Here is a 22,534-nt window from a genome sequence, read left to right on the forward strand (position 1 = left end):
TCCAGTTCTTGCTGTTGCTTCTTGACCAGCATACGGATTTCTCAGGAGACAGGTAAGGTGATCTAGTATTCCCATCACATTAAGAATTTTCCATAGTTTGCTATGATCCACACAAAGGCTTTTAGCATAGTCAATTAAGCAGAAGTAAGTACTAGAATTCCCTTTCTTTTCCTATGATCCAACAGATATTGGCAATTTGATCTCTTTTCAGTTCAGTTCAGTTAAGTCGCTCAATCGTGTCCGACTGCAACCCCGTGGACTTCAAAATGCCAGGCCTCCCTGTCCATCACCAACTCCCAGAGCTTGCTCAACTCATGTCCATCAAGTTGGTGATACAATCTACCCATTTCATACTCTGTCATCTCCTTCTCCTCCTGCCTTCAATCTTTCCTCAGCATCAGGGTCTTTTCCAATGAGTCAGTTCTTCTCATCAGGTGGCCAAAGTATTGGAGTTTCAGCTTCAGCATCAGTCCTTCCAATGAATATTCAGGACTGATCTCCTTTAAGATGGACTGGTTGGATCTCCTCACAGTCCAAGGGACTCTCAAGAGTCTTCTCCAACACCACAGTTCAACAGCATCAATTCTTCGGCCCTCAGCTTTATTTATAGTCCAACTCTCACATTCAAACATGGCTACTGGATTTCCACATGACATACCTGATCTCTTTTATATGTTAACAAACCCTTCTTAATCACTCATTGTGAATGACGTACTCTGCATATAAGTTAAATGAACAAGGTGATAATATACAGCTTTGACTCCTTTGCCAGTTTGAAACCAGTCCTGTCCAGTTTTAACTGTTTCTTCTGATTAAGGGCAAAATTGAAGGACCCCACTTTTATATCCTTCTTCATCATTCACTGTGCTTCAAGCATATTGTGCTAAAGTACTGGAACGGGGTGCCATTGCCTTCTGCACATTTAATCATACTGTGATACAAAGCAAATGAGAGCATAATGATTTATGGCTATTAATTTTCATTAAATATTTTCCTTAAGAGATAAGTTAAAGCTTCTTTTTGAAACACTCCCTCTCTGTGTTAAGTCTCTCAGAGGCTAACTAGCCAGTAGACACCCAGTGACATATCACTCCCCTTTATTAATTTGAAACAATTTAATCAAGTACTCATTTTGTACACTCTCTTAGTTGGGCAAGAATTTCCTGTAAATGTACATGCCGAGTTCAAATGATGTGAAGACGTATAAGAATTGCACACCTAAATCTTATGACATATTTTGTTTCTCTCTTGTCCTTGAAGCCCTGAATCATGACCTGACCTGACCTGACTGTTTCCCTGGATTTTTATTTATCAAGTTGGTTATATCATCACTGGTCTGATTCCACTATATGGGCACTTCTATCTACATCTATTTCTTTTTCCTGTGTGTGTGTGACTGTGTGTTCATTGCTCCTTGTGAGATTTCTGACTAAGTCATTGGCTCTGGCTGCATATATTGATGAGCTCAAGCTGCAGATATGGAACTGTGTCAGCCTCACTCACAGGGTTATGAATGATGCTGTCTGGCTAAGGACACTGCCTTAATAGGCTTTATGGATAGGCCTGTTCTATTTCAAGAACTGTGCTTTTCAAGCCAATTTCTGCGTCTGAGACCAAAGAAACATAGAAGGCTATGATAGAGGATAGAAGTTATTCCTGTTTCAAGTGAAAAATAAATGTAAAAAAACCCCATAAAGTGACTAGATATGTTAGAGATTGAAGAGAATTAAGGCATGCTGGTGAACAAACATCAAACAAACTAATTTTTGCCCCAATAGTCAGTTAAAGCCCAGTCTCATTTTATGTTATGTAATAAACAAACAAAAAAAAAAAACAAAACAAAACAAAATAAAACTGTCTTCTGTTATTTTTCAATCTATGTCAAATTATTTCTCTATTGAGAGACTAGATTGAAAATGTGTTGTTTATAAAGTTCAAGTACATTTTAAAGTTAAAGTGAAGTAGAGGGAAGCTATCCTGGGGCAAAAAGGGATGGAGAAGAAACAGACAAGATAAATGGCTAAATCTGGTTCAACATTAGTCAAAAACCTGGTATTAGAAGGAGCTATTAGGTGTAATGAAGAGCCATATGACAGTGACTTGCCAGGTCAATAACTTTATTTTACCTACATTATTATTTTGTTTTACTATCCTTTCTTCATAGTAAAACTATGGAGATAAAGATATATATTTTAAAAATATATAATTATTGATAGCTGAAGGATAAAGTAAAATAGTTTGGGATTTAGAACTTAGGACATCAGGGCTGTTTTCTGCCCTTACACCAAATTATTGTGTGATCTTCCAGCAAGTTGTTTAACCTCTCTGGACCTGATATTTTCTAATCTGAAGAGGAATATGACAATAGTTATTGTGTACTGATGTTGAAAATGTTAACACAATAATATTTAGTGCAAAGGATAAAGCCTGGTATATTTTAAGTGATGAATAAAATCTGCTTTTTCTTTTACTCTATACTTTGGCCACCTGATGAGACCAGCTGACTTATTCAGAAAAGACCCTGATGCTGGGAAAGATTGACAGCAGGAAGAGAAGAGGATGACAGAGGATGAGATCATTGGATGGCATCACCAACTTGATGGACGTGAGTTTGAGCAAGCTCCGGGAGATGATGAAGGACAGGGAGGCCTGGTGTGCTGCAGTCCATGGGGTCACAAAGAGTAGGACATGACTGAGTGACTGAACAATAGCAACAAATTCTTTCCTTTAGACCACTTCCCATCAGTCCTGCCTGCCACTGGCTTCCTTTTTAAAATATGTGTTTCATGTAAGGTTTTCGTATTTCAGTCAAGTGTTTATATATTATCTGTCTCTGAAATTCTCAGTTTCCTCTTGAGATAGTTGAGTAAGTCCAGTGCAAGGGATGCTTTGTTAACTAGCACAGAATCAGTTAATTTCCCCTTACAAGTGGGGAGAAAATACTGAACCATTTTTACCCTGACAATTTCTGAGTCACTACAGCTAAGACTAAAATAATTTGAGAAAGCAGATTATGTGAAGTTAATGTCATTCAGTCATGTTTTCAATTTAGCAATTTTCTACTGAGTATCAATTACAACTCACACTTAAGAGAAGGTGAATCAATCCATTTTCAGATCATTCAATATAACAGAAAAAATTACTAGGATATTTTATGTAATTTTCAACCCCATTGCGTAAGCCAAAGAAGGCAGATGATAGAGGATCAGAGATGAAAATGTAACCTAATCAGTGAAGTTCCTTCCAGCTAAAGAACTGAAGACTGTTGTAAAATTCTTAACCAAGGAAAAATAAATTCTCATAGTTAAAGTTTTAGACAACAGAAACTGAAACATTAAGAAGAGCAGGGCATGATCAATCCCCAAAAAACTTTCACAGATTCCCTAAATTGGTCTTCTGATTTCTTCCTGGTGCCTTGAGAGTGGAGTGTGATTATCTATGAAGTGATAAAGCCTCTCCTTACATAGCAGGCATGCCCAGGCCCAGTGCAGGTCTTCACCAGGGAATTACAGTCAGTCAGTTACATCTACATGTTTTTGAGCTAATGCAATGTCAAACAAACAGATAAATGGTACCATTTGATTTAATTGTTAATCTCTTACCCCTTGATGGCACCTCTTATTTGTAAAGAAAAACCTTTGAGCTGGAATTTTGTCTTTTTTTTTTTTTTTCCAGATCTGAAGTTAAGACAAAAGTGTTTATATATGGATGGATTTTTCTGGGGGCAAAAGCACCTGGTAACAGTATGGAAGGAGTGGCTGTGGATTGCTTCTATATGCTGCTGGGTGGTTACTTCACTGGTTAACATCTGTCATGGATCACAGCAGAGTTACCAGAGTACTGCAAGCAAATGACTTAGGTGGGCATTAGACTTTTTCCACTCCTTGTGGGCATTTTGGCTTCAATCAAGATGCCACTGTCCAACCTACTCCCGAATCTATTCTAACAACTCTCATACGAAGGGCCTTCAGGGTTACTTCATCCTGACATATATTAAAAGCACATTGATGCCCAGTGGATGTTCCATAAACAGTATTTATGAAGCCATGAAGCTCGACAATAATCATGCCATCATTGGTGTGTTGTTTATGAAGTGTCATCTGGGTCCTGAGCAGGAAAACCATAATCCGTGGTATTAAAATATTCACATTTTAAAATGTGGGATTTATTCACCAAGACCAAGTCACCTCAGTATCACATCTTTGCTAGTTTTTGCTTTATTCAGTTTTTTCCTCTGTGTCTCTTCCCTGCCTCCTTTCTCATCTCCCTCCTTCTTTTCTCTTTTCCCTCCTTTCTTTTCTTTCTCATTCATTTCCCCCTTTCTTCCTTTTCCTTCTTTTATTTTCTTTCACTTTATTTACCTTTAAAGCTGTACTTTAAGCCAAGTAGTTAATGATAATAGTAAAAAATACCAATTTACATAAAGTATTTTGCTAAGCACAGTGAGGGATATAGCTATAGCCATAACAAATTCCTTGTTCCATATCCTTAAGAAACTTACCCAAGCTCACGTGCACATATGCAAACAATGTATACAGCAAAGCAATGATGATAATATATACTAAGGCACACTGTGGATGCTTGGATGGAGGAAGAGAGAAATTCTTCTTGCTGAGAGAAATTTATATAGAAAAAATGGATCTTGAATGGAAGAATGGATAAGGTTTTAAAGAAGGAAATTACCTGAGAGTAAAAGTGAGATAGTATAGATAAATAAACAAGGAAACTGGGGGATCAGGGGATGGACAACTGAGTTTTTAACTGCTTATAAGAAATAGCAAGTAAAGGTTGGTAATATAATTACAACAACACCAAGACAAGCAATACAGGAATCAGCAGCTGATGGATAATTAAGGGATAGGATGGTGAATATTCTATATGTTTATATATTGATTTTTAGATCATACCATTAAAGTATATTCTGAGATAAAGCATGCTCATTTTAATCCCCCCAAAAGAAATGTTTCTTTCATGCTATGGGCCAAATATGATGAGTGTATGGACGTCATTTAATCCATATACTGTTTTAAGTTATGTTTAAAATGTTTTAAAAACATGTTTAAAATTGAAGTTTTCACACAAAAGGCAAGTATTTGCATCTTATTTTGAAAAATGAAAGGAATATCTTATAATACAGAGATAGAATTTAAAGTGGCCAGTGATTTACCATACCTGATTTGCAGTACCTACTTTCATACCCTCTCTGGTTTGTCACGGTCCCCATTACTCTTTATTATTACCTCACACTGAAGCTGTTATCACTTATCTTTATCACCACACACTATTCTACTCATACAAGATTATTCTTTGTATGTCAGGCAGTCTGCTTTATTATTTAGTTTATCTGCTTGATCACTGTAGTGATAATCTGTGATCCCTGTCCTAAAATGTGCATAGCAGATTCAATACTAACATGAAGTAAATCTGTTTCCAAGTTATAACATCAAGGACAGAATTTGAACCTCCAATAAAGCACTATGGTCAAAGTCAGAAAAATTAATTATTATTTAGAAAAAAATCTGAATATAAGGGTGAAACAAATGTTGCTATCTTCCTGTTACATAGAAAATTCCTAAATTTGAATGTGGCACTCTTAGTAAATGCCAATTAACCTAAATTTCCTGACATTTAACATGTATTTTTTTTTCTTCTTGCAAAAAGATAATGTTGAGATGAAGACACCTGTGGATGTGTCTCTTGGAGTCTGTAGTCTCTGACATTGTATATAACATTATCAGCGTGTTTGCCTTTGTCTAGAAAGAGGTCCCTTCGCTTTACATAAATTCATAAATAGGCTGATTATACGAACAGTTAATTATAAAAGTTGTTCAATATCACTAATCCTAAAATAAATGTAGATCAAAACCAAATGAGATAGCCTCACACCTTTTAGGATGTTTATGATCTATAAAACAAAAGACAAGCATTGGTAACAATGAGGAGAAAAAGTAACTTTTTTGTGTTACTGGTGGGAATATAATTAAGTGCAGCCATTGCAGGAAACAGTATGATGGCTCCTCAAAAAATTAAAATAAAACTACCATGAGATCTAGCAATCTCACTTCTGGGCATTCACCCAAAGGGATTTTAATCAGAATCTCATAGTGATACCTAATTCCCATATTTATTGCAGCGTTATTCACAGTAGCCAAAATATGAACAAAAAATCTAAATGTCTATTGACAGATGAAAGAGTAAAGAAAGTATTGTATATTATTCAACTTTAAATGTAAGGGGATTCTGACATTTGTGACAGCAATGGATGAACCTGGAGGACAATATGCTAAGCCAAATGTCAGACACAGAAAAATAAATACTATATGATGTTAAGTATGTAATTTAATATAGTAAATTCATAGAAGCCGAGACTAGAATAGTGGTTACCAGGGGCTGGTGGGAGCCCTGGTGGAGTGGAAAAGTGATTGTCAAAGGGTGCAGAGCTTCGGTTATACAAGATAAATAAATTCCAGAGATCTACTACACAACGTTGTCTCTATAGTTAACAATAATATATTATATATTTAAAATTTATTAGGCAATAGAGCTCATGCTAAGTGTTTTAACCACATGTGTGCATGCTAAGTTGCTTCAGTTTGGTCCTGCTTTTTGCAACTCTCCATATGCACCATAGCCTTCCAAGTTCCTCTATCCATGGGATTCTCCAGGCGGGAATATTAAAGTGGATTGCCATGCCCTTTCTCCAGGGGATCTTCACAACCCAGGGATCAAACCTGCACCTATTACATCTCCAGAATTGGCAAGAAGGTTATTTACCACTAGTGCCAACTGGAAAGCTCATTCTCACCACACACACATGCAAATAATGATAAAAAAATAAAACTATGGTGTATGTACAGACAAAAAAAAAAAAAAAACTCAACAAATAATGATAATAAAAATAAAGAGCTAAAAGGAAAAAGTTTAAGAGGTGATAAACATGCTTATGGCATTGATGGTGGTGATGGTTTCATTGCTGTATCATTAACTCTAAACTCATTAAGTTGTATACATTAAATATGTACAGCATTTTGTTTTGTTTTTACCAAATTCCTTAGTAAACATTTTTAAAGCATTTTATAAAAGGGAATTAAATAAGGTACTTAAATTGGGCTAGCTGAGCCTGTGTTGAACTTTAACAATTATTCAAAGAGGGAATAAATTTTCTCAGTTGATTTTGATTTTCAGCTATAGTGAGTTGAATGCAGGAATATCACAGAGAAAGAAATCTGTGCGTGTGGATACAGATGTGTGCATGTGCATGTATGCATGTATTCTTATGATACTATCATTAACACAAAATGAAAATATCTACCATATACAGATGTATGAACCATCTACATTTCTGAGACTATAATGAAAATATGGGAGAAGCTCCGAAAAAGGATTTTGTCCAGTGTGATCTCTTTCAGATGCTGCACACACTCTTTTGGGAAACAGCTCTCTACTGGTCTCTCAAGTTCCATCAAATTTTGAAAGCAGAGGCTTTACTGCTGCTTTTTTTCTGAAATATCTTTCCAAAGATGTTTGTATTAAAAAAAAAAAAGAAAAAGTATTGGAAGAGAGGGATAGTGTCTCTCTCTGGAGCAGAGGGCACTTTTGTATACTATACAATATAATCAAGATAATGTCTCCCTTCGGAGCAAAGCTTACTTTTTAGTTTGCAAGTAAGGTAAAATCTCAGACCCTTCACATTTTAACATTCAGTCACACCCAGTCTCCTTCCTTAGAGCCTTTTTTCTTATTCCTTAGGCTTCTCTTGATTTCTTTGCCTCTCTGGGCTCAATATTTCTACCTATATTAGCATAACCCACTATCTTGGGCCTCTTTTCCCACTGAGAAAGTGAAAGTGAAGTCACTCAGTCGTGTCCGACTCTTTGCGACCCCGTGGACTGTAGCCCACCAGGCTCCTCCATCCATGGGATTCTCCAGGCAAAAATACTGGAGTGGGTTGCCATTTCCTTCTCCAGGGGATCTTTCCAACCCAGGGATTGAACCCTGGTCTCCTGCATTGCAGGCAGACACTTTAACCTCTGAGCCACAAGGGAAGCCCTTTCCCACTGAGAACCAAGAGCTAAGTTGCAATTTAAATTTTCCAAGTGATGCAAGTCCTTAGCCCATCAAGGTATTACTGACATCTCAGAAATGTAATATTCCAATTCCAATTCTGAAAGGGATTGGAAAAGAAAGGGGAAAAAAGAAAGGGCAGGGGGAACACACACATCTCTGTTCAAATATTGATTTTTGAGTTAAGAGAACAGAAACTCAGAATCAGTAAATTGTGTGCACTCATCCTCTCCTCCCTCAAAAAAAATAAAAATAAGTATATGTGGTAAAGTGGGTGAAAAATTTATTCAGCCCTGACAATAGTGGGATAACAGGATAGGTTCTCAGACTTTGTGAAGTTCTCACTTGAAGCAAAAATATATGAATCTTCTATACAAAATGAGAGAGTCTTATTGATTTTTTTTCCCAGTATAGTGAACGTTCTGCTTCTGAAACCTTTCAGTGATGTGAACTTAAGAATGATAAATGACTGGTTACTGAAAGCTCAATCTTGACATAGCTATTCATACTAATATTAAAGTACAAGGAGGTCAAAGTAGACAAAAGCAAAACAGGAAATAATAGGTGAAATTTGCATTAGGAGATTGTATTAAGTTGTTTTCTGCTTGCTTTGATTATATTATGTGAGGGAGACTTGCTAAGACAATGGAGAAAATGAAACTTTTTAAGACCTAATTTAAAATTAAACATATTTAGGTATAATTTAAACTAAGAAGGCAGATTTCTGTTCGTGCTTTACACACACATATCCACACACACACTTGTATATATACATCTGTGTAAAGAAAATTTTGAGAAAATACCTTTTATAGGTAATGGAATGTTCTCAAGAAAGACCTAATTTACCATTTTCCCCTTTGTATTTCCTACTTGTTTTCCTTCTCATTTAAAACTTCATGTAACATTTTGCCTCTGAATGTCTATAAATGGTGACCCAGGAATATCAAGATACTTAATCAGAAGGCTGCCTTCCAAACACAGGCACAGTATAATCAACTGGAGAAATGCCATCAAAACTTACAGTCTTCCTCCATCCATTACCTTTGGAGTGGTACAATAGCCTCTTGTTCAGTTTTGCAACACTGCTGATGTTTTATTTATTTTTGCCAAATTAAGATGAATTAAAGTTTAATTTTATGTTGAAATTGTTTTGGAAATTCAAAACACCAGAGATGCTCTAGGGATCAGAGATCAGAAGTAAAAAAACAGGCAAGAGAAGATAAGTTCAAAAACAGGAGTGGAGTTCACAGCATTAGGCTCAGGACTGTTTTCTCGAGCATACAAATTCCTTCCTGGGGTAGAAAAAACTGGGGCTTCTGTACATCAAATAGATATTTTTTTCAGACCCTTTGGAAACAATAAAAGTAGAGCCTGCAGAGTAAATATAGGTGGCATAAGAGATGCGGGCCACTATACACACTATCCTTTACTCTGAGCAATACACATAAAATATATCAGATCATGACAGTTTTTATTACAATCTGTGCTTCTTTCTCTTACATTGAAGAATTAACTGAATGCTTCAGCAGAAGCTGGAGGTGTTTTTAATAATTTAACAGATGTGTTTCTTATTGTCTTATTAGACAATGTCGTAAAAGAAAGCATATTTCTTAATTCATTTAAGTAAATTTTATTTATTAAGACAAACTTCAGACATGGTGCTAGGTGCTAGGAGCATATTTATGAATAGAACAGATAAGATCCCTGCATTTGTAAGCCTTGTAGCCTAGTGGCCCATGTGTACACAGGTCTTGGGAACAGGGAAGAGAGGAAGTAGAGTTAGAGTTTGATTGCCCACAACAATATGAACCAGAACAGGCAAGTGTAAGATACTAGTGGCAGGAAGAGAAGAGGAAATTGGGAAGATGCAATAGGAAATTCTTGTGCTGAACCCTATTTAGCTTTCCTCTTTTCCTGGGCACAGGGCGAGATCACTACCCCTAACCTCTTTGAAGCTATACAGGGAGATGTGCCGTGTTAGGGTCAGTGGACTCTAGGGAGAAATGGGTATGTGACTTCCAAGCCAAATTATAGAATACCCAGGGTGTAACTCTGCAATGATCTCTTTCCTGCCTGAACAACCTGAGAGAACTACTGATGATATGGTAGAACCACAAGGTTGAAGTAGCCTGGATTGTCGAGTTGCTACATGAAGAGAGGTTTTCCTGGACATTCACCCTGATAAACAGTGAATTCTGTATGAAAACAAAAACAAAAAGAAAAACATTTTGTTATGTTAAGCTTTAACATGACAGTATACTTTCTTCAACATAGCTTATCCTATCCCAACCTTTACAAGGAGGCTTACATACATTACATATGGATATCTGGAGTCAGGTATTTCTTGAAGGTAGGTATGAAGTGTTGTGCAAAGAGTGTCTGTGAAGGAAATAGTGAACATTTTTTGCGTTCTTGAAGTCAATAAATGGAATCATAGCAATATCTTGCTGTTTTAGAAAACAGTTTAATCACACTTGGAAAAGAATATTAAAAGAAAGAGAGAGAGATGTAGAGATCGGAGAACATAAACTAAATGAAATGGGGGTACTGAATATGAAATTTAAAAAGTGAAACAAACTAGATAAAAGTAAAAGGTCATCATATAGTCCAGTTATTTTTAAACATGACTGCTCATGGAGAAGGCAACAGCACCCCACTCCAATACTCTTGCCTGGAAAATCCCATGGACGGAGAAGCCTGGTGGGCTGCAGTCCATGGGTTCGCTGAGAGTTAGACAAGACTGAATGACTTCTTTTTGACTTTCCACTTTCATGTATTAGGGAAGGAAATGGTAACCCACTCCAGTGTTCTCGCCTGGAGAATCCCAGGGACAGGGGAGCCTGGTGGGCTGCTGTCTATGGGGTCGCACAGAGTTGGACACGACTGAAGCCGCTTAGCAGCAGCAGCAGCTCATTAGAAAGATATCTGGAGCTCTGGAGAAAAACAGCAATACCTGAGCATTTTTACTTTTCAAAAAATTTCAACACAATTCTGATATGAATCTTGATTTTAAAAAGTGATTACAGATTGTTCTATTGGATCCTAGTTTCGGTGATATAAAGTTGACCAATCATGATACAAGTATTAAGTGAGTAATAGTTACATAATTACAATAGTAAAAGATGTTTATCAGTTTTCACAATCAAAAGTCAGACAAAATATAAAAGATAATTATAATTGCAAGCTATAATGGGAACATTATTAACTTAAAAATATAAAATAATTACATATAATTTGGGATGGGGGAGGGTCCAAGCAGAGTGACGTGGTAGGTGGAAGTGCACATATGTACATGTTTTCATCTACCAGCCAGTCTGTGTCTTTTGGTTGGTACATTAATCCATTTACATTTAAGGTGATGATTGTTTTTTACGATCTTATTACCATTTTCTTAATTGTTTTGGGTTTATTTTCTGTAGGTCGTTTCCTTCCCTTATGTTTCCTGCCTAGAGAAGTTCCTTTAGCATTTGTTGTAAAGGTGATTTGATGGTGCTGAATTCTCTTAACTTTTGCTAGTCTGGAAAGCTTTTGATTCCTCCATCAAATCTTAAGGAGAGTCTTGTTAGGTAGAGTATTCTTGGTTGTGGGTTTTTCCCTTTCATAACCTCCAATATATAATGTCATTCCCTTCTGGTTCATAGAGTTTCCATTGAGAAATCAGCTGATAGCTTGATGGGAGTTCTCTTTAATCTTATTTGTCATTTTGTTGTTTTTAACATTTTATTTCTGTCTTTGATTTTTTGTCAGTTTGATTACTATGGGTCTCAGTGTGTTCCTCCTGGGGTTTATCCTGCCTGGGACTCACTGTGCTTCTTGAACTTTATTGCCTATTTCCTTTCCCACATTCAGGAAGTTTTCAGCTATTATCTCTTCAAATATTTTCTCAGTCCCTTTCTGGCTCTCTTTTCCTTCTGGAACTCCTATAATGCAAATGTTGGTGCATTTAGTGCTGTCCCAGAGGTCTCTTAGGCCCTCTGTTTATTTTCATTATTTTTTCTATATTCTTCTCTGTTACAGTGATTTCCACTATTCTGTCCTCCAGGTAATTTATCTGTTCTTCTGCCTCACTTATTCTGCTATTGACTCCTTGTAGTGTATTATTCATCTGTTTGTTTGTTCTTTAGTTCTTTTAGGTCTTTGGTAAACATTTCTTGCATCTGCTCAATCTTTGCCTCCATTCTTTTCCTAAGATCATGGATCATCTTCACTATCATTATCCTGAATTCTTTTTCTGGAAGATTGCCTATCTCCAATTCATTTAGTTGTTTTTCTAGAGTTTTAATTGTCTCTTCATCTGGGATATAACTTTCTGCTTTTTCATCATGATCAACTTTCTGTAATATGGTTTTTGTTTTACCCACTGGGAGACTGCTTCTTCTTGCTTCTTCTGTCTGCCCTCTTATGATTGAGGCTGTCAGGGGAGTGTGTAATTTCCTCCGTTCTGTCTCATCACAACAAAAATTTGAAGTGACAAAGTTTAAAGGCCTTGGAGTGTCATGGCTCTCAAATAGATCATGTCTCAGCTCTTTGACAGACTGTGTTACAGCACTCGGACAGATCAGCGTTGCAGCTCAGTTTTATTTAGAAAATAAAGGGAATTCCCACCAACAGTGTAGGAGGGTTTCCTTTTCTCCACACCCTCTCCAGCATTTATTGCTTGCAGATTTTTGGATCGCAGCCATTCTGACTGGTGTGAAGTGGTACCTCATTGTGGTTTTGATTTGCATTTCTCTAATAATGAGTGATGTTGAGCATCTTTTCATGTGTTTGTTAGCCATCCGTATGTCTTCTTTGGAGAAATGTCTATTTAGTTCTTTGGCCCATTTTTTGATTGGTTCGTTTATTTTTCTGGAATTGAGCTGCATAAGTTGCTTGTATATTTTTGAGATTAGTTGTTTGTCAGTTGCTTCATTTGCTATTATTTTCTCCCATTCAGAAGGCTGTCTTTTCACCTTGCTTATAGTTTCCTTTGTTGTGCAGAAGCTTTTAATTTTAATTAGATCCCATTTGTTTATTTTTGCTTTTATTTCCAGAATTCTGGGAGGTGGATCATAGAGGATCCTGCTGTGATTTATGTCTGAGAGTGTTTTGCCTATGTTCTCCTCTAGGAGTTTTATAGTTTCTGATCTTACATTTAGATCTTTAATCCATTTTGAGTTTATTTTTGTGTGCGGTGTTAGAAAGTGATCTAGTTTCATTCTTTTACAAGTGGTTGACCAGTTTTCCCAGCACCACTTGTTAAAGAGATTGTCTTTACTCCATTGTATATTCTTGCCTCCTTTGTCAAAGATAAGGTGTCCATATGTGTGTGGATTTATCTCTGGGCTTTCTATTTTGTTCCATTGATCTATAAGTCTGTCTTTGTGCCAGTACCATACTGTCTTGATGACTGTGGCTTTGTAGTAGAGCCTGAAGTCAGGCCAGTTGATTCCTCCAGTTCCATTCTTCTTTCTCAAGATTGCTTTGGCTATTCGAGGTTTTTTGTATTTCCATACAAATCTTGAAATTATTTGTTCTAGTTCTGTGAAAAATGTGGCTGGTAGCTTGATAGGGATTGCATTGAATTTGTAAATTGCTTTGGGTAGTATACTCATTTTCACTATATTGATTCTTCCAATCCATGAACATGGTATATTTCTCCATCTATTAGTGTCCTCTTTGATTTCTTTCATCAGTGTTTTATAGTTTTCTATATATGGGTCTTTAGTTTCTTTAGGTAGATATATTCCTAAGTATTTTATTCTTTTCGTTGCAATGGTGAATGGAATTGTTTCCTTAATTTCTTTTTCTACTTTCTCATTATTCGTGTATAGGAATGCAAGGGATTTCTGTGTGTTGATTTTATATCCTGCAACTTTACTATATTCATTGATGAGCTCTAGTAATTTTCTGGTGGAGTCTTTAGGGTTTTCCATGTAGAGGATCATGTCATCTGCAAACAGCGAGAGTTTTACTTCTTCTTTTCCAATTTGGATTCCTTTTATTTCTTTTTCTGCTCTGATTGCTGTGGCCAAAACTTCCAGAACTATGTTGAATAGTAGCGGTGAAAGTGGACACCCTTGTCTTGTTCCTGACTTTAGGGGAAATGCTTTCAATTTTTCACCATTGAGGATAATGTTTGCTGTGGGTTTGTCATAGATAGCTTTTATTATGTTGAGGTATGTTAGATGAATGGATAAGAAAGCTGTGGTACATATACACAATGGAGTATTACTCAGCCGTTAAAAAGAATTCATTTGAATCAGTTCTGATGAGATGGATGAAACTGGAGCCGATTATACAGAGAGAAGTAAGCCAGAAAGAAAAACACCAATACAGTATACTAACACATATATATGGAATTTAGGAAGATGGCAATGACGACCCTGTATGCAAGACAGGGAAAGAGACACAGATGTGTATAACGGACTTTTGGACTCAGAGGGAGAGGGAGAGGGTGGGATGATTTGGGAGAATGACATTCTAACATGTATACTATCATGTGAATTGAATTGCCAGTCTATGTCTGACGCAGGATGCAGCATGCTTGGGGCTGGTGCATGGGGATGACCCAGAAAGTTGTTATGGGGAGGGAGGTGGGAGGGGGGTTCATGTTTGGGAATGCATGTAAGAATTAAAGATTTTAAAATTTTAAAAATAAAAAACTAAAATTAAAAAAAAAAGAAAATAAAGGGAAATACATCCTCGAGGCATGAAACTGAAAACTGAAACTGTAAGTCACTCAGTGGTGTCTGACTCTTTGCGACCCCATGGACAGTCCATGGAATTCTCTAGGCCAGAATACTTGAGTGGGTTGCCATTTCCTTCTCCAGAAGATCTTCCCTACCCAGAGATGGAACATAGGTCTGCCACATTACAGGCGGATTCTTTACTAGCTGACCCAAATGATGGGACGAGAAGAGAGAGAGAATGAAAGAGCAAGGCGGGGCAGGTAGAGAGAAAGAGAAAGTGTAAGAGAGAGCCCCGGTCCTTTGGCTCTGCTTTTTATATGTTTTTTTTTTTCCTCCCCCTGGCCCCCCCTGTCCTATGTAAATTGTGCTACTCAGAGGTGCTGTTTGTTCTACCTGAGGTCCTCACTCTGGTCCTAAGACCTTCCTTTATTCTATTTTCACAGGCTTTTCCTTTTCTTGTCTTTTAGCCACTGCCATTCTGGACTCCTTTTTCCTATTCTCTCTACCTAACCTTCTAAGAGGCTTGTGTAAGCTTCTTGATGGCAGGGAAAAACTGGATCTTGCACTAGTGGGCAAGACTTGCCTGTGAATGTCCAGGAGTCTCCAACTGGGGGCACTGAGTGTAACAGATTTACTGAGCATAGCCCCACCCATGAGAACAACACCCAGTTTCCCCCACAGTCAGTCTGTCCCATCAGGAAGCTTCCATAAGCCTCTGATCTTTATCTTTCAGAGGGCAGAGGAGATGAAAACCACAATCACAGAAAACTAATCAAACTCATCAAATGGACCACAACCTTGTCTAACTCAATGAAACTATGAGTCAGGCCATGTAGGGCCACCCAACAAGGATGGGTCATGTTGGAGAGTTCTGACTAATCATGGTTCCCTGGATAAGGGAATGGCAAAACACTTCAGTATTCTTACCTTGAGAGTCCCATGAATAGTATGAAAAGGCAGAAAGATGTGACACTGAAAGATGAGCTCCCAAGGTTGGTGGATGCCCAGTATGCTACTGGAGAAGAGTGGAGAAATAACTCCAGAAAGAACAAAGAGACGAAGATAAAGCAAAAACAACATCCAAGTGTGGATATGACTGGTGATGGAAGCAAAGTCTAATGCTGTAAACAACAATATGGCATAGGAATGTGGAACGTTAGATATATGAATCAAGGTAAATTGGAAGTGGTCAGACAGGAAAGGGCAAGAATGAACATCAACATTTCAGGAATCAGTGAGCTAAAAATGGGCTGGAATGGGCAAATTTAACTTAGATGACCATTTTGTCTACTACTGCAGGCAAGAATCTTAGAAGAAATGAAATAGCCATCAGAGTTAACAAAAAGGTCCAAAAAGCAGTACTTGGGTGCAGTCTCTAAAACAACAGACTGATCTCTATTTGTTTCCAAGGCAAACCGTTCAATATCACAGTAATCCAATTCTACTCCCCAAACCGTAATGCTGAAGAAGCTGAAGTTGAACAGATCCATGAAGACCTACAAGACCTTCTAGAACTAACATCCAAAAAAAGATGTCTTTTTCATTATAGGAGACTGGAATGTAAAAGTAGGAAATGAAAGAATACCTGGAATAAGAGGTAAACTTGGCCTTGGAGTACAAAATAAAGCAGGGCAAAGGCTAACAGAGTTTTTTCCAAGAAAACACACTGGTCATAGCAAACACCATCTACCAACAACACAAGAGAAGACTCTACACAGGGACATCACTAGACAGTCAATACCAAAATCAGACTGATTTTATTCTTTGTAGCCAAACATGGAGAAGCTCTCTATACAGTCAGCAAAAACAAGATGGAGCTGAATGTAGATCAGATCATGACTATTTATTGCAAAATTCAGACTTAACTTGAAGAAAGTAGGGAAAACCATTAGACCATTCAGTTATGACCTAAATAAAATCCCTTACAATTATACAATGGAAATTACAATAGATTCAAAGGACTAGATCTGATAGACAGAGTACCTGAGGAACTATAGATGAGGTTCATGACATTGTACAGGAGGCAGTGTTCAAGACCATCCCCAAGAAAAAGAAGTGAAAAAAGGCAAAATGGTTGTCTGAGGAGGCCTTACAAATATCTGAGAAAAAAGAGAAGTGAACAACAAAGGAGAAAAGGAAAGATACACACATTTGAATGCAGAGTTCCAAAGAATAGCAAGGAGAGAGAAGATAGCCTTCCTCAGTGATCAATGCAAAGAAATAGAGGAAAACAATAGAATTAGAAAGACTAGAGATCTCTTCAAGAAAATTGGTGACCACAAGGGAATATTTCAGGCAAAGATAGGCACAATAAATTACAGAAATAATATGGACCTAACAGAAGCAGAAAATATTAAGAAGAGGTGACAAGAATACACAGAAGAACTATACAGAAAAGATCTTCATGACCCAGAATGCTGTGATGTGTGATCACTCACCTAGAGCCAGACATCGTGGAATGCAAAGTCAAGTGGGCCTTAGGAAGCATCACTGCAAACAAAGCTAGTGGAGGTGATGGAATTCTTGCTAAGCTATTTCAAATCAAAGATGATACTGTGAAAGTGCTGCACTCAATATGCCAGCAAATTTGGAAAACTCAGCAGTGGCCACAGGACTGGAAAAGGTCAGTTTTCATTCTAATCCCAAAGAAAAGCAATGTCAGAGAATGTTCAAACTATTGCACAATTGCCCTCAAATCAAACGCTAGCAAAGTAATGCACAAACAGTGCATAATTCTTAAAGAGATTGGAATACCAGACCATCTTCCCTGAGAAATCTGTATGCAGGTCAAGAATCAGCAGTTAGAACCAGACATGGAACAGACTGGTTCCAAATAGGGAAAGGAGTACATCAAGGCTGTATATTGTCACACTGCTTATTTAACTTATATGCAATGTACATCATGTGAAATGCTTTGCTGGATGAAGCATAAGCTGGAATCAAGATTACTGGGAGAAATATCAATAACCTCAGATATGCAGATGACACCACCCTTATGACAGAAAGCAAAGAAAACCTAAAGAGCCTCTTGAGAAAGAGTGAAAGAGGAGAGTGAAAAAGTTGGCTTAAAATTCAACATTCAGAAAGTAGAGATTGTGGCATCCAGTCTCATCACTTCATGGCAAATATATGGAGAAATAACAGAATCAATGAGAAACTTAATTTTTGGCCTCCAAAATCAATGCAGATGGTGTCTGCATCCATAAAATTAGAAGATGCTTACTTCTTGGAAGAAAAGCTTTGACCAACCTAGACAGCATATTAAAAAGCAGAGATATTACTTTGCAAATCAAGGTCCATCCAGTCAAAACTATGGTTTTTCTAGTAGTCATGTATGGATGTGAGCGTTGGACTATAAAGAAAGTTGTGTGCCAAAGAACTGATGCTTTTGAACTATGAGTGTTGGAGAAGACTCTTGAGATTTCCTTGGACTGCAAGGAGATCTAATTAGTCAATCCTAAAGAAAATCAGTTCTGAATATTCATTGGAAGGATTGATGCTGAAGCAGAAACTCCAATATTTTGGCCACCTGATGCAAAGAACTATCTCATTGGAAAAATCCTGATTCTGTGAAATATTGAAGGCAGGAGGAGAAGGGGATGACAGAAGATGAGATGGTTGGATGGCATCACCAACTTAATGGACATGAGTTTGAGCAAGCTTTTGGAGTTGGTGATGGAAAGGGAAGCCTGGAATGCTGCAGTCCATGTGGTTGCAAGGAGTCATATAGGACTGAGAGACTGAAATGAACTGAACTGAACTGGCGCTCAGGGCTTTGTTAAGTAAAACTTAATCCAATTATCTGCTGTAGGGTGGGGTAGCACTCCTTCCCTGGTAGTTGTTTGGCCTCAGACGACCCAGCCCTGTGTTCTAAGGGCTCTATGGTAGGGTTAATGGTGAACTCCAGGAGTGTGATGCCAAGGGGGACCTTCCAGTGCCCCCATTCCTGTTGTGGGCCCCTGCCAACCCACACCTCCACAGCAGGCCTTCCAACTCTAGCAGATAGCTTTGGTTCAAATCTTCTATTGGGTTATTACTCCTCTCCTCTGGGTCTTGGTGCATCCAAAAAAAATTTTATGCCCTTCAAGACTCCAGTCTCTGTTTCCCCCAGACCTCTGAAAGTCCTATAATCAAATCCCACTGGCCCACAAGCCCAGATTCCCTGGGGATTCCCAGTCACTTTATCAGATCCCCAGGTTGAAAAGACTGACATGGGGTTCAGAACCTTCACAATAGTGTGAGAACTTGTTTGATATTACTGTTCTCCAGTCTGTGGGTCACCCAACCAATGGGTATAGGATTTGATTTTATCATGATTGTGCCCCTCCCACCGTTTCTCGGCAGCTTCTTCTTTGTCTTTGGTCATGGGTCTTGTTTTTCTTTTTTCTTTGTTTGGTGAGTTCCAGAATTCTCCCGTCAATGGTTGTTCAACAGCTAGTTGCAATTTTGTTGCTCTCACAGGAGATGAGCACACATCCTTCTTCTCTGCCATCTTGAACCAGAAAGCAAAGTTATCCTTTTTAAGGAGAACTTTAGTGGCATCATTGCAGAGATTTTGGGGAAACTTGTTTTCAGGCAAAGAGAATCATACTTACAAAGGCCCAAAATAGGCAAGACCATAGAACAGTTAAGAACAGATAGAAGACAAGTATAGCTTCAGTATACTTGCCTGTCTCCAGTACACTTGTCTCCCTGGAGCAGGGCGACAGTGGCAAGGCCCAAGATAGAATTTGTGGTTAACTTTATATGTTAACTTGGCTGGGCTAAGGAATACTCAGATAGCTGGAAATACATTATTTCTGGGTGTGACGGGGGTGTTTCCCAAAGAAATCAATATTTGAATTGGTAGCCTCAGTAAAGATCTGTTCTCACCAACTTACATAGGCACTATCCAATACCTTATGGGCCTAAATAGGGCAAACAATTAGGGAAGGACAAATTCTCACTCTTTCTCCTTGAGTTGAAGCTGTCACTTGTCCTGTCCTTGCACGTCAGGGTTCTTGGTTTTCAGACATTCAGACTTGGACTGAATTATACCACCAGTTTTCCTGGTTCTCCAGCTTACAGACGGAAGATTTTAAGGTCTCTGAGCCTCAATAATTGCATGAGCCAATTCTCATAGTAGATCTTCTTTTATATATCTATCATAGTGGTTCTTTCTCTGGAGAATTTTGACTAATCCCTCTTTATTATTACCCATACATCATTACTCAACACTTCAATGTAAAGTTGTAATTTCATCCTCTGGGCAGTAAGAAGTCACTGGGAGATTTTAAGGGGTATTGTCACTTGACTGGAAATCATTTTATTTTTAATTTAATGTTAATTCTGGACAGAATAACAAAAGGGGTTAAGAAAGGAAGGCTGGAGATGAATTAAAAGAGTTACTGCAGTAGTTCAAGAGATTTAGTGTTAAGGATGGAGAGAAATGACTCATTTTGGAAATAAAGTCAACAGGTTTGGATTACTAACTGGAGCTAGTGACCGAGGGAGGACTCAAGGATGACTCATTTATTATTGGTTTAAGCAACAGAGTGCATATACTCATTTACTGATATGGAGATAGCTGAGGGAGATGAAAAGGCTGGCTTAAAACTAAGATCATGGCATCCGGTCCCATCACTTCATGGCAAATAGATGAGAAAAAAATGGAAACAAAGGTCCATATAGTCAAAGCTATGGTTTTTTCAGTAGTCACATACAGATTTGAGAGATGGACTGTAAAGAAGGCTGAGTCTTGAAGAATTGATGCTTTTGAAGAAGAGAAGATTCTTGGGAGTCTCCTGGGCAGCAAGGAGATCAAACCAGTGAATCCTAGATGAAATCAAAATTTCCAAAAAATTTCCAGTGATCCAAAATCACTACAGATGGCGATTGCACCCATGAAATTAAAAGATGCTTACTCCTTGGAAGGAAAGTTATGACTAACCTAGACAGCATATTAAAATGCAGAGACATTACTTTGTCAACAAAGGTCCATCTACTCAAGGTTATGGTTTTTCCAGTAGTCATGTATGGATGTGAGAGTTGGACTCTAAAGAAAGTTGAGTGCTGAAGAATTGATGCTTTTGAACTGTGGTGTTGGAGAAGACTCTAGAGACTCCCTTGGACTGCAAGGAGATCCAACCAGTCCATCCTAAAGGAGATCAGTCCTGGGTGTTCATTGGAAAGACTGATGCTGAGGATGAAACTCTAATTCTTTGGTCACCTGATGGGAAGAGCTGACTCATTTGAAAAAACCCTGATGCTTGGAAAAATTGAGGGCAGGGAAGGGGGCAAAAGATGATGAGATGGTTGGATGGCATCACTGACTCAATGGATATGAGTTTGGGAAACTCTGGGAGTTGGTGATGGACAGGGAGCCCTGGCATGCTGCGGTTCATGGAGTTGCAAAGAGTTGGACACAACTGAGCGACTGAACTGAACTGAACTGAACTGAAAGGAAATCAAGCCTGAATGTTCATTGGAAGGGCTGATGCTGAAGCTGAAGCTCCAATACTTTGGGCACCTGATGTGAAGAAATTGGAAAAGACACTGATGCAGGCAAAAATTGAAGGCTAAAGGAGAAGTGGGTGGCAGAGCATGAGGTGCTTGGATGGTGTCATCAATTCAATAGACATGAATTTGAGCAAACTTTGGGAGACAGCGAAGGACAGGGAAGCCTGGACTGCTGTAGTCCATGGGGTCACACAGAGTCAGACACGACTTAGTGACTGAACAATGAGGGAGAGAAAATCAATGCTGTGAAGAGAAATTATTGTTTCAAATATGCTAAGTCTGAAATACCAACTTGATATTTGAGAAAGGATAAGTTGGGCAATTAGATAATGACAGGCTAAAAATGAATGGAAGAAATTATGATTGGAGGAAAAACGAACAAATTAAGAAAATACGTGTAAAACTGTGGGGTCAAACAACATTATCTAGAGAATGAGTGTGTCCTGAGTAAGAAAATGTATAGATAAGGAGAAACAATTGTTCATTGATTCTATGACTCACCTCTGTTTAGAATACTGAAAAGGAGAAACAATGAGAAACAGAAGAAACAATGAGAAAAGGAGAAACAATGAGGAGAGGGGAAAATTAGGTGAATATATATATTCAAAGATGGGGCGAGGGAGGATTCTAGATTAGCTACATCTGTTGTTACTGAGAGATCATATAGGAAGAAAGAGAAGAGACTCTGGAATTTGGCATCATAGAGTTCATTAGTGACCTTAACAATTACAACTATCAAAAGATTATATGAACTCAAACTGGATACACTGGGGAATCCATGGGGAGTGTGACAAAGTAAAGATAGCGACTGTAAACAATTCTAGGAAAAGTTTCTGTGAACCCAAATGGAAAATTTATATTGTTGTTATAGGGACAATCTGAAGCTAATGAAAGCTTTGTTATTCCTTAAATGAAAATCTCCAAGGTGTATTTTAAGATTTATTGGAGTAATCCAAGAAAAAGGGAAGAATTGATGACAGAAGAGGGAAAAAATTGATTATAGATGAGAAATATTTGAGAAAGGGAGAGGGATTAAAATTCACAGCCTGAGTTAATCTATGACAGGAACAGTTATAATTAATCCATTGTAACAGGAGGAAAATCAGACAATTGACTTGGCTCAATTAATGAAAGAAACTGGACATGAGAATGAAGGATAATGAATAAGAGTAGTCAGTAGGTTTGAACATCTCATTGGGATTAAACTAATGCTTCATCAACCTGTACCAAAATAGGAGGGAAAAAAAAAAGGGTAAATGGGGAAAAAGGAAAAAGGAGGACTTTTTAGGTTCAAGGAGGTA

This window comes from Ovis canadensis, chromosome 11 (genome assembly GCF_042477335.2).
Source record: "Ovis canadensis isolate MfBH-ARS-UI-01 breed Bighorn chromosome 11, ARS-UI_OviCan_v2, whole genome shotgun sequence".
Classification (NCBI taxonomy): domain Eukaryota; kingdom Metazoa; phylum Chordata; class Mammalia; order Artiodactyla; family Bovidae; genus Ovis; species Ovis canadensis.